The following is a 15436-nucleotide window of genomic DNA, read 5'->3' as shown; positions in this document are numbered from 1 at the left end:
ATTTTGAACTAAAAACCGCACTGATCAACTTGATGCCCAAGTTTCATGGCTTACCTGCTCAAGAGCCTATCAAGCACCTTAGGGATTTTCAGGCAGCCTATTCTACTGTTAGGCATCATGGTGCAGATGAAACTTCTATTCTGTTAACCGCTTTCCCATTTTCTCTTAAGGGAAAGGCAAGGAAGTGGTACTACTCCCAACCTGAAGCAACTGTCACCAACTGGGATACACTCAGGAGAGAATTTTTGGAAAAATACTTCCCAACTGAAGTCACAGATAGACTGAGAAAAGAGATCTCCTGCATTGTTCAAGGTGAATCAGAGACTCTCTATGAATATTGGGAGCGCTTCAACAATCTCTTGGACGCATGTCCCCATCACATGATTGGTAAACTAGTATTGATCAGCTACTTCACTCAAGGCATGAATCCCCAGGATAAGACTACACTGGAAGGTGCCAGTAATGGTTCTCTGAAAAAGTACAAAACCGCAGATGAAGCATGGCAACTGATCAGCGACTTAGCTAAGTCCACTAGGAATCACAAACAGAGGCGCAACCATCCCAAAGCTGTTGCAGAGATTTCCTCTAGCAAAGAGACTACTGCTCTCACCTAGAGTATATGTGAAATGACCAACCTACTGAAGCAGATGCAGTTAAATCAACAACAGGCACAAAAAGCTCAGCCTTCACCACAACAAAGCCAACAGTTAGTTCCACAAAGAGTATGCAGGATCTGTGCTGATTATAGTCATTATACTGATAAATGTCTGCAGCTCCAGGAAGACAACACTGTGGTAGCCACTCACAACTTCTATGACTGCCCGAATCAAGGATACAATCAACAAAGTGGCAACTATAACCATGGATGGTAGGACAACTCTAATCAAGGATGGAAAGATAATTCTAACCATGGCTGGAGGGATAACTTTAACAGAGGAGGCAGAGACAACAATGAAAACCAGAGGTAGAATAACAATAATAACAACAGACAGCAGAATCAGAATCAACCTTACAGAGCACCTCACCTAAGACAATCACAAGGAACCCAGCACAACCAACAACAAGTTCCACAGATCACTTATTCTAATTCCTCATCAAATGACAAGATGCTCCATTCTCTTGCGCAAGGATAACAAGACATACAGGCTCAGCTGAACTCTAGTTTGAATGGCTTGACTGCCACCTTACAAGCTCTCGTCTCCCGAATGGATTCATCACTTAATTCCACACATCAACCTTCAAGCTCCAGTGGAATTTCTTCTCAACCACTGCCTAATCCTAAAGGTGGCATCAATGCCATCATTCTAAGGTCTGGAACCACACTGCAGGAAAGGAACCATGAAGAGCCAAGCCCACCAGTACACGTGCTAGCAAAGGATGTGGTAGAAGTGGAAGATGCTGAAGAGGAAGAGGACATACAAGACATAGTTGAAGAAGAAGCAGTTCAACCACAGAATGAAACACCAAAGGATGTTGAAGCTACAAGGAGCGCCAATCCTATTTCCTTTCCACAACTTGCAAGGAAGCCTAGAAAGTAGATGGAACTTGATCCCAAAATGGTAGAAATATTCAAAAAGGTCGAGGTAACTATTCCCCTTTTTGATGTTATTCAACAGGTACCTAAATACGCAAAGTTTCTAAAGGATTTGTGCATACATAAAGATAAAATTAATGAATTAGAAACTATTCCTTTAGATAGTTCTATATCTGCTTTAATGGGAAATATACCTGAAAAATGTAGTGATCCAGGTCCATGTATGATTAACTGTACCATTGGAGGTGTAAATTTTTCTGACTGCATGTGTGATTTAGGAGCATGTGTTAGTATAATGCCTTTGTCTATATATGATACTTTGAGGCTCCCTCCCTTGAAAAGGTCGGCAGCTTGTTTTGTGTTAGCAGATAAAAGCATTATTACAGTAGTTGGAATTGCTGAAGATGTATTAGTGAGCATTAAGGGGCTCACATTTTCCATTGATTTCTACATCCTGGAAATGCCCCCTAATGACTCAGGAAGACCATCATCAATCCTGCTTGGAAGACCATTCCTGAAGACTTCAAAGTTCAAGCTGGATGCATTCTCAGGAACTTACTCCTTTGAGATAGATGGCAGAACAGTGAGTTTCAGTTTAAATGAAGCTATGAAGCATCCTCCGAAAGATCATTCTATCTTCCAATGTGACATTATTGATGAAACTGTAGCTAAAGTTCACCAGGAAGAATTAGAAGAGAAGTACATAGAGCAAGGTCCAAGTGTGGGGACACTTTCTGAAAACAATGAGAAGACTTTACCATTATCACCAGCCCCGGATGATCTAGAGCCTAGCTATGAGCAGAAATTATAATTAAAGCCCCTTCCTCTACACCTCAAATATGCTTACCTTGAGGACAAGCAGAAGTTCCCAGTCATCATTGCAAAGGAACTCACTTCTCAACAGGAAGAACAACTACTCAGTGTGTTGAGAAAACATAAGAAAGCAATTGGATGGAGTTTGGCGGATATAGTAGGCATTAGCCCTCAAGTTTGTGAACACAGAATATTCTTAGAAGAAGGAGCAAAGCCTGTCCGTCAGCCTCAAAGAAGATTGAATCCCACCATCTTAGAAGTTGTCAAGAAAGAAGTAACTAGACTACTAGAAGCAGATATCATTTACCCTATCTTAGACAGTGAATGGGTCAGTCCAGTACAAGTGGTGCCCAAGAAATCTGGAGTCACAACAATAAGAAATGAGCATGGAGAGCTCCTGACAACTAGAGTGCAGAATTCATGGAGAGTTTGCATTGACTATATGCGTCTCAACCAAGCCACTCGCAAGGATCATTACCCTTTGCCATTCATTGATCAGATACTTAATCGCCTGTCAGGTAAATCCCATTACTACTTTTTAGATGGTTATACAGGCTACTTTCAAATTCATATAGCTCCTGATGATCAAGAAAAGACCACTTTTACATGTCCTTTTGGGACTTATGCTTATAAGAGAATGCCCTTTGGCTTATGCAATGCACCAGCTACTTTCCAAAGATGTATGATGAGTCTTTTCTCTGACCTTATTGAGAACTGTATGGAGGTTTTATGGATGATTTCAGCATATATGGTGATTCATTTAGCCTTTGCTTGGATAGTTTATCTAAAGTGTTAGACAGATGTGTTAGTACAAACCTTGTATTAAATTTTGAAAAATGTCACTTTATGGTCAAACAAGGAATTGTACTAGGACATGTTGTGTCTAATACTGGCATTTCTGTAGATCCAGCAAAGGTGGATGTTATTTCTAGTTTATCTTACCCCTCCTCCGTGAGGGAAGTCTGATGAGGGGCAGAAGTTGATGAATTAAAAATTATTAAAATAGTTACGTTGCAAGTATAGTTCTTAACTCACCGAAAATCTGCCTATCAATTTAGAAATATGTCACAGAGAGTTTAAATTAAAAATTACTGGGAGTTTAAGTCCCAGGTCGTCTCCCAACGAGTTGCAGAAAAGTGTGCTATTTTATTAATCAGATGTTCCAAGAAGTTGAGTTAAGTAGAGGGAAAATTAAAAAGGGGAAATTTAAATAATATGAATAAAAGCCTTGACTGGGAGTTGATTAGTTGGAATCTCTATTATTGATGGAATGATCTCAAGATTAATTTATAATTAATGGTTGTTCTGTTTAGTTATCCTTTACTAGGTAAGGGAAAGTCAAACAAGTTGAAATGCTAGATCTATTCACGAGTTGCAACCCACTTAGTTCAAAGGGATTGGTGTTAGTGATTAGATAACAATTCAAAAGTTAACCCAATTACAATTTTTCTTTCAATCCTTCCAACTCAAGAGTTCCTTTCAATCAACTCCCCATCAAGTGAGGGAACTACTCACTCATTGCAAATAATAAATCCATAACACATGAAAGGGAATTAAAAGAAGACATGATTATTGGAATGGAGAAATAAATTAAAATGGAAGAAATAATCCTTGTATCAAATAATGATGAAAGTATTCAAATGACAAAATTGAACAAAACAAAGAACATGGAAGAATAAAACCAAGTTAAGAGAACGAACTAGAATGACGAGGTCTTGATGAGGAAATAACTCTTCTCAATGTTCCAATGCTAAGATCAATTCAAAATTAAAATTCTAAAACCTAGAGAGAAAAACCTAGAGGAGGAAAAACTAGATCTAAAAACTGTCAACTGTGTAGAATGAATGTTGTCCTTTGTTTCTGCATATTCTCTGGCTCTAGTCTGCTGTTCCGGGCCGAAAACTGGGTCGAAATAAGGTCCAAAATCGCCCCCAGCGAAGTCTGCAGATTATGCAGATCGCACATGTCATGCGATCGCGTCATCCATGCAGACGCGTCATCGCGCTTTTCCTTGCCACACGTTTGTGTCGTCCATGCTACCGCGTCGCCTGAGCTTTTCCAATCCGCACGGCCGCATGGCTCACGCGGCCGCGTCACTGCGATTCGCTCTCCTTCGCGTGGTCGCGTTAGCCATGCGACCGCGTCACTTCTCGCTGGTTATCTCCTCAAATTCTTGTGTTCCTTCTATTTTTGCTAGCTTCCTTTCCAATCTCCAACTCATTCATGCCCTATAAAGTCTGAAACACTCAACACACAGATCACGTCATCGAATGGAATAAAGGAGAATTAAAAATACATAATTAAAGTCTCTAGGAAGCAGTTTTCAAACATGTTATAAATTCAGGAAGGGATTATAATTTTATGCTAATTTAATGAATAAGTGGGTAAGGATCATGATAAAACCACACAATTAAACACAATATAAACCATAAAATAGTGGTTTATCAAAGTCCGTCCGTTCCTTGGCCACGCAGGTTTTTACAGGAGATTCATTAATGACTTCAGTAAGGTAGCATTACCCTTATCCAGATTGCTGCAGAAAGAAATTGAGTTCGAGTTCAGTGAGGATTGTATGCAGGCATTTGATAAGCTGAAGACTGCCCTGACTCAAGCTCCAATTATGAGAGGACCAGACTGGAGCCAGCCATTTGAAATTATGTGTGATGCTTCCAACCATGCAGTAGGAGCAGCGGTGGCTCAGCACGAAGGTAAGGACCCTTTTGTAATTGCTTATGCATCTAAGACTTTAGATGCTGCTCAGTCTAATTACACTACTACTGAAAAAGAGCTTCTTGCTATTATTTTTGCTCTGGATAAATTCCGAGGCTATTTACTTGGTACTAAGGTAGTAGTGTACTCAGATCATGCAGCTCTAAAATATCTATTAGCTAAAGAGGAGTCCAAACCAAGGCTAATACATTGGATACTGCTGCTGCAAGAATTTGATTTAGAAATTAAGGATATGAGTGGTAACCAGAATTTAGTGGCAGACCACCTGAGTCGCCTTGAGCACATTAAGGATGACTCCACTCCTATAAATGAAAATTTCCCATTTGATAGCTTACAAGTAGTATCTGAAGTAGTTCCTTGGTATGCACCTGTAGCTAATTATCTAGTTAGCCACACTTTTCCTCCAAATTTTACTAAGCACCAGAGAGACAAGCTGAAAAGCGAGTCCAAATATTATATATGGGATGATCCATATTTATGGAGGTGTGGTGGTGACCAGGTAATTAGACGGTGTGTATCTCAATTAGAATTCCAGTCCATTTTAGAGGCCTGCCACTTATCTGAGAATTGAGGACATTTTGACCTTCAAAGAACAGCTAGAAAAATTCTAGACTGTGGATTCTGGTGGCCTACTCTTTTTAAAGATGCTGCTGAATTTTGTAAATCTTGTTCCCCATGCCAAAGGTTTGGTAATATATCCAAGAGGGATGAGATGCCTCAACAGATTATGCTTTTCTGTGAAATTTTTGACGTTTGGGGCATTGACTTCATGGGTCCATTTCCAAATTCTAATAGTTACCTATATATACTGTTAGTTGTAGATTATGTTTCTAAATGGGTGGAAGCAATTCCTACCCGTACTGATGATGCTAACACTATTGTTTCTTTTGTTAGAAACCATATTATCTATCGCTTTGGATCACCACGAGCAATCGTGAGCGATCAAGGCACCCATTTTTGTAATAGTAGACTAACAGGATTATTGAAGAATCATGGGATACTTCACAAAGTAGCAACAACTTATCACCCCTAGACCAATGGACAAGCAAAAGTCTCTAACAGAGAGATTAAACATATTCTGGAGAAGATAGTAAAACCTCATAGGACTGGAGTGCCAGACTACAAGATGCACTCTGGGCATATAGAACAGCGTACAAGACACCCATTGGGTTGAGCCCCTTTCGCTTGGTATACGGAAAGGCTTGCCACCTCCCCATGGTGGTGGAAAATAAGGCTTTCTGGGCTGTAAGAGAGTGCAACATGAATCTTACAAAAGCTGGTGCTAAAAGAAATCTACAACTAGCAGAACTAGAGAACCTCCGCCTAGAAGCATATGACAACTCCAGGCGTTACAAGGAGAAAATGACGGCTGTCCATGACAAGCATATAAAAAGGAGAGAATTCAGACCAGGGGAGTTAGTTCTTCTATATAACTCCAGACTGAGGCTCATGCCGGGTAAACTGAGATCAAGATGGGAAGGTCCATACAGAGTAGAAAAGGTAGAGCCATACGGAGTTTTTCTCCTGCGTCATCCTACTAGCTCCAAATTTCTAAAGGTCAATGGACATCGCCTAAAGCTTTATCATGGTGAGAAGATGAAGAATCAAAAGGAACTAGAGATTTTCCTCTTGGAAGACCCACCAAGAGAAGCAGAATGAGCCTAAAGAGCGTCCAACTTAAGGACGTAAAAGCAAAGTGCTAGGTGGGAGACAACCCACCATGGTATGATCATTCCGTTTCAAGTCTTAGTTTTATTTTTATTTTATTTTTATGATGTTAATGACTCTTCTCATCATCCCTGCATATAGCTGCATATAGTTTGCATGAGCATTCTGCATATTATTTTAAAAAAAAAGCACGCACGCGACGCGGCAGCGTTGCTGACGCGTCCGCGTCACCAGTGTGTTTTGAAGAAAAGAGAATTGGACAGAGAGTCACGCGAAAGCGTGGCTGGAGGCGTGCCTTAGGCACAAACATGCCTACGCGTCCGCGTCACCCACGCGGCCGCGTCATTTGGAAAATAAGCCTCCCACGCGTCCGCGTCACCCACGCGAACACGTGCCCTTAAAAATTGACGTAAAAGAGGTGTATGTCAGCAAGTTATGATGGAGTGGGGCTGGAGTGATGCTAGAAGCACCAGCCCTGTCACGCAACCGCGTGCCCCACGCGTCCGCGTCGTCCTCCAAACATGGCCATCCACGCGATCGCATCAACCACGCGATCGTGTCCCCAAATATTTTGGCAAAATAAGTTTGAGACAGAGAGTTGCGCGAACGCGTCGCTGCCCTTGCACCATTCGCACAAATCAAGTCACGCGACCGTGTGACCCACGCGTTCGCGTCATTTGAAAAATATCACACACCACGCGACCGTGTGACCCACGAGTCCGCGACACATGCGGCGTACAGCATATCCAGATTAGCCAAAATATCTCATATTTTCTTCCCCAAATCCTAATTTTTACTTTTTCTTTATTATTTCTTTCTTCCCCCTTTTTCTTTCTTTATTCTTTATCACTTTTTACTTTCTCCCTCTTTCCTTTTCACCTCCATTATCAAGGTTCTTTTCTTCTTCTTTCTTTACTTCTTCATCATTACTCCTTCTCTTTTATTCATGTTTTCTTATTTATTTTTCTTTTTATCTTCATTATCTATATTTTCTCTTCCTTTCTTTTCTTTTTATTCCTTTAATTGGTGTTGGAAATTTAACTAGGTGATTATTATCTTTTATATTTTGCTTGTGAATTATTGTGGAATTGTTTGACAATTATATATCACTTTTTATAAGGGTTGCTTGCATGTTCAATTTACTACTTTCCATGAAATATTCAACATGCACGCCAAGTGTTTGTGAAAAAAAAAATCCATATGGCATTGTGCACTATTTAATTTATTCTATTTTACTACTTTAACGCCTATTTTTCACAAAAATCCTTGTATATTTTATTAATCAAATATAATTGTCAATACAAACAGGTTGCTAGTTTGAATGACTTGGTAATCTAACTTGGACATTGAATGCTTGATCTATGCTACTCATGCCTTTGCCGGTGATGACAAGTCATCTTAGCCTATTTTAACTAGTCTTTTTCTTTTGTTTTCATTAGAATTATGCACTTTCTTGAGCTACAAGCAAGCCAATTAGGTAGATTTTCATGTTTCCTTTGATTGAATCAACCATGTATGAATTCATGCTATTTCATGAGGTTTTATACTATAATTGTCACATATTATGAAAGAATGAATATCTCATGATTTTAAGCATAGCTTTGATGTGTTTGGTTGATTAATGATAGGTGAAGAAAGCTTGGAGAAAGGTTGAAGCAAGAAGGAATGGCCAGGAGTAAAGAGAAGACAATGGAATAAGTGATATTGAACCAGGAAGCAAAAAGCTGGACCTAAAGTTAGCCTCAAACTTTTGCACAAACTTTTGGGTGAAAAGTTAGCCCTAACGTTAGCCCCTAACTTGGAGGCTAACGTTGGCATGATGAAAATCACTCCCTGGGTACCAAAAGTTTGCGCCAACGTTAGCCCCCTAACTTGGTGGCTAACGTTGGCACATGAAAATCACCCCTGGGCACCAAAAGTTTGTGCCAACGTTAGCCCCCTAACTTTGAGGCTAACGTTGGCATGAAGAAAACCTCCCTGGGCACCAAAAGTTTGCGCCAACGTTAGCCCCCTAACTTGGTGGCTAACGTTGGCACATGAAAATCACAAGGGGAGGAGCAAAAGTTTGCGCCAACGTTAGCCCCTAACTTGGTGGCTAACGTTGGCGCCACAAGTGCACAAGGTAAGGCCAACGTTAGGGCCAAAGTTAGACCCCTAACTTTGGCACCAACGTTGGTATCAGATGGATATAGCTGCTGATATGAAAAGTTTGGGCAAAAGTTAGCCCCCTAACTTTTGCTCAAACTTTTGGTCCAACTTTTGCAAAACTCAAATCCGGTTCAATTGGTTCGTTTTGGTTCCTCTTCAAACTCCATGAGCAATCAACCAAGGCCTCTTTCAACCCAATTCCACCAAGAGCAAAGGCCCAACTCAAGGCTTGAAGATCATTGGAAGAAAGTGTATAAATAGGATAGAATTCAAGTTCTTCGGGGAGCTTTCTTTTGGAATTTTCATAATAGTCTTGGGAGAGCTTTGGATATTGAGTGATCTTTAATTTCTTTGTATCGGGGAAGGAGAATTCACTTCTCTTCCTCTCAGTTTTATTGTTTTCAATTTCAATTACAATTGTCTTGGATTTTGGGTTGGAGAATTGAAGAAATTCTGTTTCAATCTCAACCTTGGATCTCACTGCTTTATTTACTGCTTGATTGGATTTCAATTTCTGTTAATTGTTCTTCATCCACTTTCTTTGAATTTCAATTACAATTTCTTGTTGGATCTAGGAAGGCATTGAGATCTAGACTTGGTTTTCTAGTCTCTGGGTCCTGAGATCTAATTTCCCAATTTTACATTCTCTGTTACTGTTTTCCATGTTCATTTACTTTTCTGCTCTGAGATCCAATTTGATCCCACACCTCTTCTACTTCTCTGCTTGATGCAAGTTACTTTTCCTTGTTTAAATTCTGCAAATCCAATCCCCAATTCCCTTTACAATTCCAGCCGTTTACATTTCTTGCATTTTAAGATTCCGCAATTTACATTTCTTGCATTCTAAGTTTCTGCTATTTAATTTCTTGTTCTTTAAGATTCAGCACTTTAATTCCCTGTTCTCTTTACTTCCATGCAATTTAATTTCTGCAAATCACAAAACACTCAACCAAATCTTGATTCGCTTGACTAAATTAACCACTAAGCTAAAATTGCTCAATCCTTCAATCCCTGTGGGATCGACCTCACTCCCGTGAGTTTTTATTACTTGATACGACCCGGTACACTTGCCGGTTAGATTTGTGTGTTTTGGGAGAAATTTATTTTTCACCAAAATACTCATCAAGTTTTTGGCGCCGTTGCCGGGGATTGATTAGATTGACAATGATTAAGTGAGGTGGTGATCTAGATCAAGCACTTTCTCTTTAATTTTGATTAACCCACTAACTGTTTGATTTTTTGCTTAAACTAACTAACACTTCAATCTAGCAGTAGATTGAAGTGTCACTGGTTTTGTGCATTTCTCATGCTCTGCTTGTATGTCAGGTACAAGAAGAACCATACCCAATTTTCATGAACAAGACGAAAGAACTCTCAGGAGGTTAAGAAGAGCTGGAAGAGGGAAAAATATTGTTGGAGAAGAGGAATCAGACGAAGAATTCCAAGAGATGGAGGAACATTCAACCAATCCACCAGGTGGAGCAGGCAACAACAATGACAACCCACCCCAGAGGAGAGTTTTGGCGTCCTATACCTTTGCAAATCCTAGACATTGTGGGAGCAACATCTTGGCTCCAAATGTCAATGCTAACAATTTTGAACTCAAGCCACAACTCATCACTTTGGTTCAGAATAATTGCTCTTTTGGTGGAGGACCACTTGAAGACCCACACCAACACTTATCCACTTTCTTGAGGATATGCAACACTGTCAAAACTAATGGTGTGCCTCCTGACAGTTACAAGCTGATGCTATTCCCATTTTCTCTCAGGGACAAGGCCACTCAATGGTTGGAATCTTTTCTAAGGGACAGCATCAACAACTGGGATGATTTGGTAACCAAGTTTCTCGCCAAGTTTTACCCACCTCAGAGGATTATAAGGTTGAAGGCTGAGGTACAAACATTTACACAAATAGAGGCTGAACCCATCTATGAGGCATGGGAGAGGTACAAGGCTCTAATCAGGAAATGTCCCCCTGCCATGTTTAATGAGTGGGAGAAGCTGCAGAACTTCTATGAAGGCTTAACACTGAAATCCCAGGAAGCTTTGGATCATTCAGCTGGAGGTTCCTTGCAACTCATGAAAACTGCAGAGGAGGCTCAAGAACTCATTGATATGGTGGCCAACAACCAATATTTCTTTGCTCATCAAAGAGGCCGCCAACCATCACAAAGGAGAGGAGTAATGGAACTAGAAGGAGTGGATTCAATCCTGGCTCAAAACAAATTAATGCAGCAGCAAATTCAACAACAATTTGAGCAAATGACCAAGAGGATTGATGGCCTCCAAGTTGCAGCAGTTAACACTAGCCAACCATCAGCCACATGGGGGCAAAATAAAGAAATCCAAGAGGAGCAACAGCAGGAACAAGTCCGGTACATGCATTCAAATCCAAATGAATTCTATGGTGATACCTACAACCCCTCATGGAAAAATCACCCCAACCTCAGATGGGGAGACACTCACAACCAAAACCAACACCCATGGCAGAGGAATTCAAATCAAAACAACCCAAGAAACAACCAAAACTACAACCATCAGCAGACTAACCAAAACACATACAGAAAACCTCAAAACAACTACCCTAATCTCAACCAGTACCAATCCAATAACCAACCCACCAACCAAAATGCCTATCATCCACCACCCACATCTCACAACCCACCACAAGCACCACCTGAACCTCAAAGACTCACCAACTTAGAGACCTTGATAGAAAAAATGATGAAACACCAGGAAATAACAAACAAAAACCATAAAGCATCATTAAAGAGCCTAGAGAGGCAGATTGGGCAACTCTCCAAGCAAGTATCTGTTGAGAGATCTTCAAACTCACTGCCCAGTGACACAATCCCAAACCCCAAGGAGGAATGCAAGGCAATACAATTAAGGAGCGGGAGAACATTGATAAGCAACAATGACACTACACAGAAGCAAGCAGAGAGCATCAAAGAACCAACAGAGGATGAGAAGCAAGCAAAGGACGATGAAACTAAAGAGCAAGTTGTGATGCCAAACAAAAGCACTGAGAAACTTAAAGAGAAGGACAACCAGCTACATAGCTCAAAGAAAGTAATCCAGGGACAGCAGCAAATAGGAAAGAGCATCACACCTCCACTGCCATATCCCCAGAGGTTTAACAAAGAGGTTAAAGACCAGCATTTTCACAAATTCCTTGAGATTTTTAAGAAGCTGGAAATCAATATCCCCTTGGCTGAAGCACTTGAGCAAATGCCTCTGTATGCCAAATTCTTGAAGGAGCTTGTCAACAAGAAAAGAAGCTGGGATGAGAAAGAAACCATAATGATTACTGAGGAATGCAGGGCCTTGATTCAAAAGGGGCTTCCTCCCAAGCTTGAGGACCCAGGGAGCTTCCTGTTGCCTTGCACCATTGGGGAATTGACCCTCACTAAAGCAATGTGCGATCTTGGAGCAAGTATTAACTTAATACCATCCTCCTTGGTGAAAAAGCTGCATATAGAGGAGGTCAAACCAGTACAAATGTCTCTGGAGCTGGTAGACAAGTCAATGGTATACCCCAGGGGTGTAATTGAAAATCTTTTGGTCAAGGTGGACAGTTTTATATACCCTACTGATTTTTTGGTTCTAGAATCAAACGATGATGATGGTGACTCTGTTATACTGGGAAGGCCATTCTTGGCCACTGCTAGAGCTATCATAGACGTAGAGGAAAGGGAATTAACTCTCAGGATGCATGACCAGAGTGTCACTCTGAAGGTATTACCAGAGGCACAATTTAGCAAGGAGAAGAAAGACTATATGAAAAATGACCAGGAAGGTCACAGCAACATCCCAATGCTAAGGATTGTGCAGACTGATGAAGAAGCCCAAGAGGATATTAGAGTATTAGCCACTGAAAAGAGAGGTCCCCAAGGAAAGCCTACGGCCAGAAAAGAAAGATCAACAAAAGGAAAGATGAAACGCAGAAACAAAGCAAAAAGGGGTTGGAAGAACAGAAAGATTCCAACAGAGGGGCTTTCCAAAGGTGACAAAGTGCAACTGATATATCAACAGCTGGGGGCAAATCAACAAACCGAGGACTACTACACTGTCAGCAACATACTCTCATTAGAGCATGCCGAAATTGAACACCAGAGAACAAAGAAGAGGATCACGGTCAGAGAAGACAAATTGAGGCCCTACAAGCACCAACCACCATAAAAGAAAGCCTCAAGGTCAAGCTAGTGACAATAAAAGAGCGCTTGTTGGGAGGCAACCCAACCGGAGGTAACTATCTTTTCATATCTATTTCAATAAAAAGGTTAATTAGTTTTATCTAGATTGCAAGAAGCTAAGTTTGGTGTACACACCAAAACAATATAAAGGAGAATGAAGGATTCTAAGTTTGGTGTCCACCAAAACCCCATTGTAACACACATTCTCACTTTCTGCATAATGTAGGCTTCAAGCATACTGGATGAACTAGTTAGCCATTTTACTGTTTTTCTTAGTTTTCAGTTCTATCACTTTTGAAAAAGAAAAAGAAATTATCACACATGGTTAACCATTGGCAAGGTACTAAGTTTGGTGTTCCCACACCAAAGTAAGTTCAAAAAGCCCGCAAATAAATCATGAAAATTAACCATTGTTTCCAAGTGCTTGGGGAACAAGCAACTTTCAATATCACTGCAGAGTATCATACAAGCTTTTGGAGTTGTTTAGCATCATCAATCAAAGAGGTGAAAGATGAACATGAAGGCCAGCAACAATGATGATGAGAAAAAGGAAAGCAATTGAACTCCAACAGGTTGTATTGTTAAGTAATTATTCTACATCAAATATTGCTGTGATTGAAAGTTGGATCGTATCCTTAATTGCCCTGCCTGTCTGCATAGTATAGTTTTCTTTCTATATACCCCTGCCTACCTGCATAGCATAGTTTTTTTCTCTTATAATTCAATAAGCAAGATGTCTGATCAATCACAACATTCTTATCTTCAAAACTTGTTTGCACTCAATTTTCAAGAAATGCATCACATGAAAGTTCTTTGAAAAGAAGGATTGAGGAATCAAAGAATTTTGAGGCAAGCAAAAGATTAGGAGAAGTGGTGGTTCTAGTTGTATGATTTTGTATTGAGGTTGCATGCTTGTGAAAACTTGCATGGGAGCTCATAGGCAGGACATGAAGTCCTAAGAAGTATTGTGGAGATTCTCAAAAATCTATTGATCCAAGAAGCAGCAAACAAAACAAAAGAAAGAAAAGAAAATACAAAAATAAAAAGAATATGGCCCAAGGCTCTGAGCATCAATTACTAGGCAGAAAAAAAAAAAAGAAACAAAACTCAAAGAGTTGTTAGCCTAGTAAATGCTTGTGGTTGAGTTGTGTCAAAGAAAGAGGCTTGAGCAAGTAAATCCTTAGGGGTGCTTTAACACCTAATACCTTAAAACCAACTGGTTTAGGAGTATTGATTGAAAGTTTATCTAAAGAGCCGCTTTGAGACATGATACTTAGAGTCGAGGCCAAGGCACAGAAACTATAAGCTGCTTCAAGGTGATTACATATAAAGAGATCTCTACGATACCGTTTGGATGAAAATCCTAAGACCTAAGACTCCCAATATGTGAGGACTAGTGAGCACTGAAGCCCTTGCATGAGCACATGATTTAGAGTTCACCCCACTGTACCTGATCACTTCACTCACTGGACTTTACAAGTTATTCTTCAATCCATCTTAATTGAAAGAACCTTGGAGCATAAATCTTTTTTTGCTTGGGGACAAGCAAGTTTTAAGTTTGGTGTTGTGATGACAAGTCATCTTAGCCTATTTTAACTAGTCTTTTTCTTTTGTTTTCATTAGAATTATGCACTTTCTTGAGCTACAAGCAAGCCAATTAGGTAGATTTTCATGTTTCCTTTGATTGAATCAACCATGTATGAATTCATGCTATTTCATGAGGTTTTATACTATAATTGTCACATATTATGAAAGAATGAATATCTCATGATTTTAAGCATAGCTTTGATGTGTTTGGTTGATTAATGATAGGTGAAGAAAGCTTGGAGAAAGGTTGAAGCAAGAAGGAATGGTTAGGAGTAAAGAGAAGACAATGGAATAAGTGAAATTGAACCAGGAAGCAAAAAGCTGGACCTAAAGTTAGCCTCAAACTTTTGCACAAACTTTTGGGTGAAAAGTTAGCCCCAACGTTAGCCCCTAACTTGGAGGCTAACGTTGGCATGATGAAAATCACTCCCTGGGTACCAAAAGTTTGCGCCAACGTTAGCCCCCTAACTTGGTGGCTAACGTTGGCACATGAAAATCACCCCTGGGCACCAAAAGTTTGCGCCAAAGTTAGCCCCCTAACTTTGAGGCTAACGTTGGCATGAAGAAAACCTCCCTGGGCACCAAAAGTTTGCGCCAACGTTAGCCCCCTAACTTGGTGGCTAACGTTGGCACATGAAAATCACAAGGGGAGGAGCAAAAGTTTGCGCCAACGTTAGCCCCTAACTTGGTGGCTAACGTTGGCGCCACAAGTGCACAAGGTAAGGCCAACGTTAGGGCCAAAGTTAGACCCCTAACTT

The 15436-nt window shown here is 40.3% G+C and overlaps 1 non-coding gene across 1 annotated transcript; it reads right to left on the bottom strand.

Moving 5' to 3' along the window:
• Positions 1 to 278: 278 nt before the first annotated feature.
• LOC148565450 (small nucleolar RNA R71) lies at positions 279 to 386 on the bottom strand. Its single transcript, XR_015884406.1, has one exon. It is a non-coding gene; the product is annotated as a small nucleolar RNA R71 (small nucleolar RNA).
• Between the last annotated feature and the right edge of the window lie 15050 nt (positions 387 to 15436).

The sequence above is a fragment of the Arachis ipaensis genome, chromosome B5 (assembly GCF_059453495.1).
Source record: "Arachis ipaensis isolate K30076 ecotype BB chromosome B5, ASM5945349v1, whole genome shotgun sequence".
NCBI lineage: Eukaryota > Viridiplantae > Streptophyta > Magnoliopsida > Fabales > Fabaceae > Arachis > Arachis ipaensis.
Note: the sequence above shows the minus strand (reverse complement) of the source record. Positions and strands in the feature narration are given on the sequence as shown.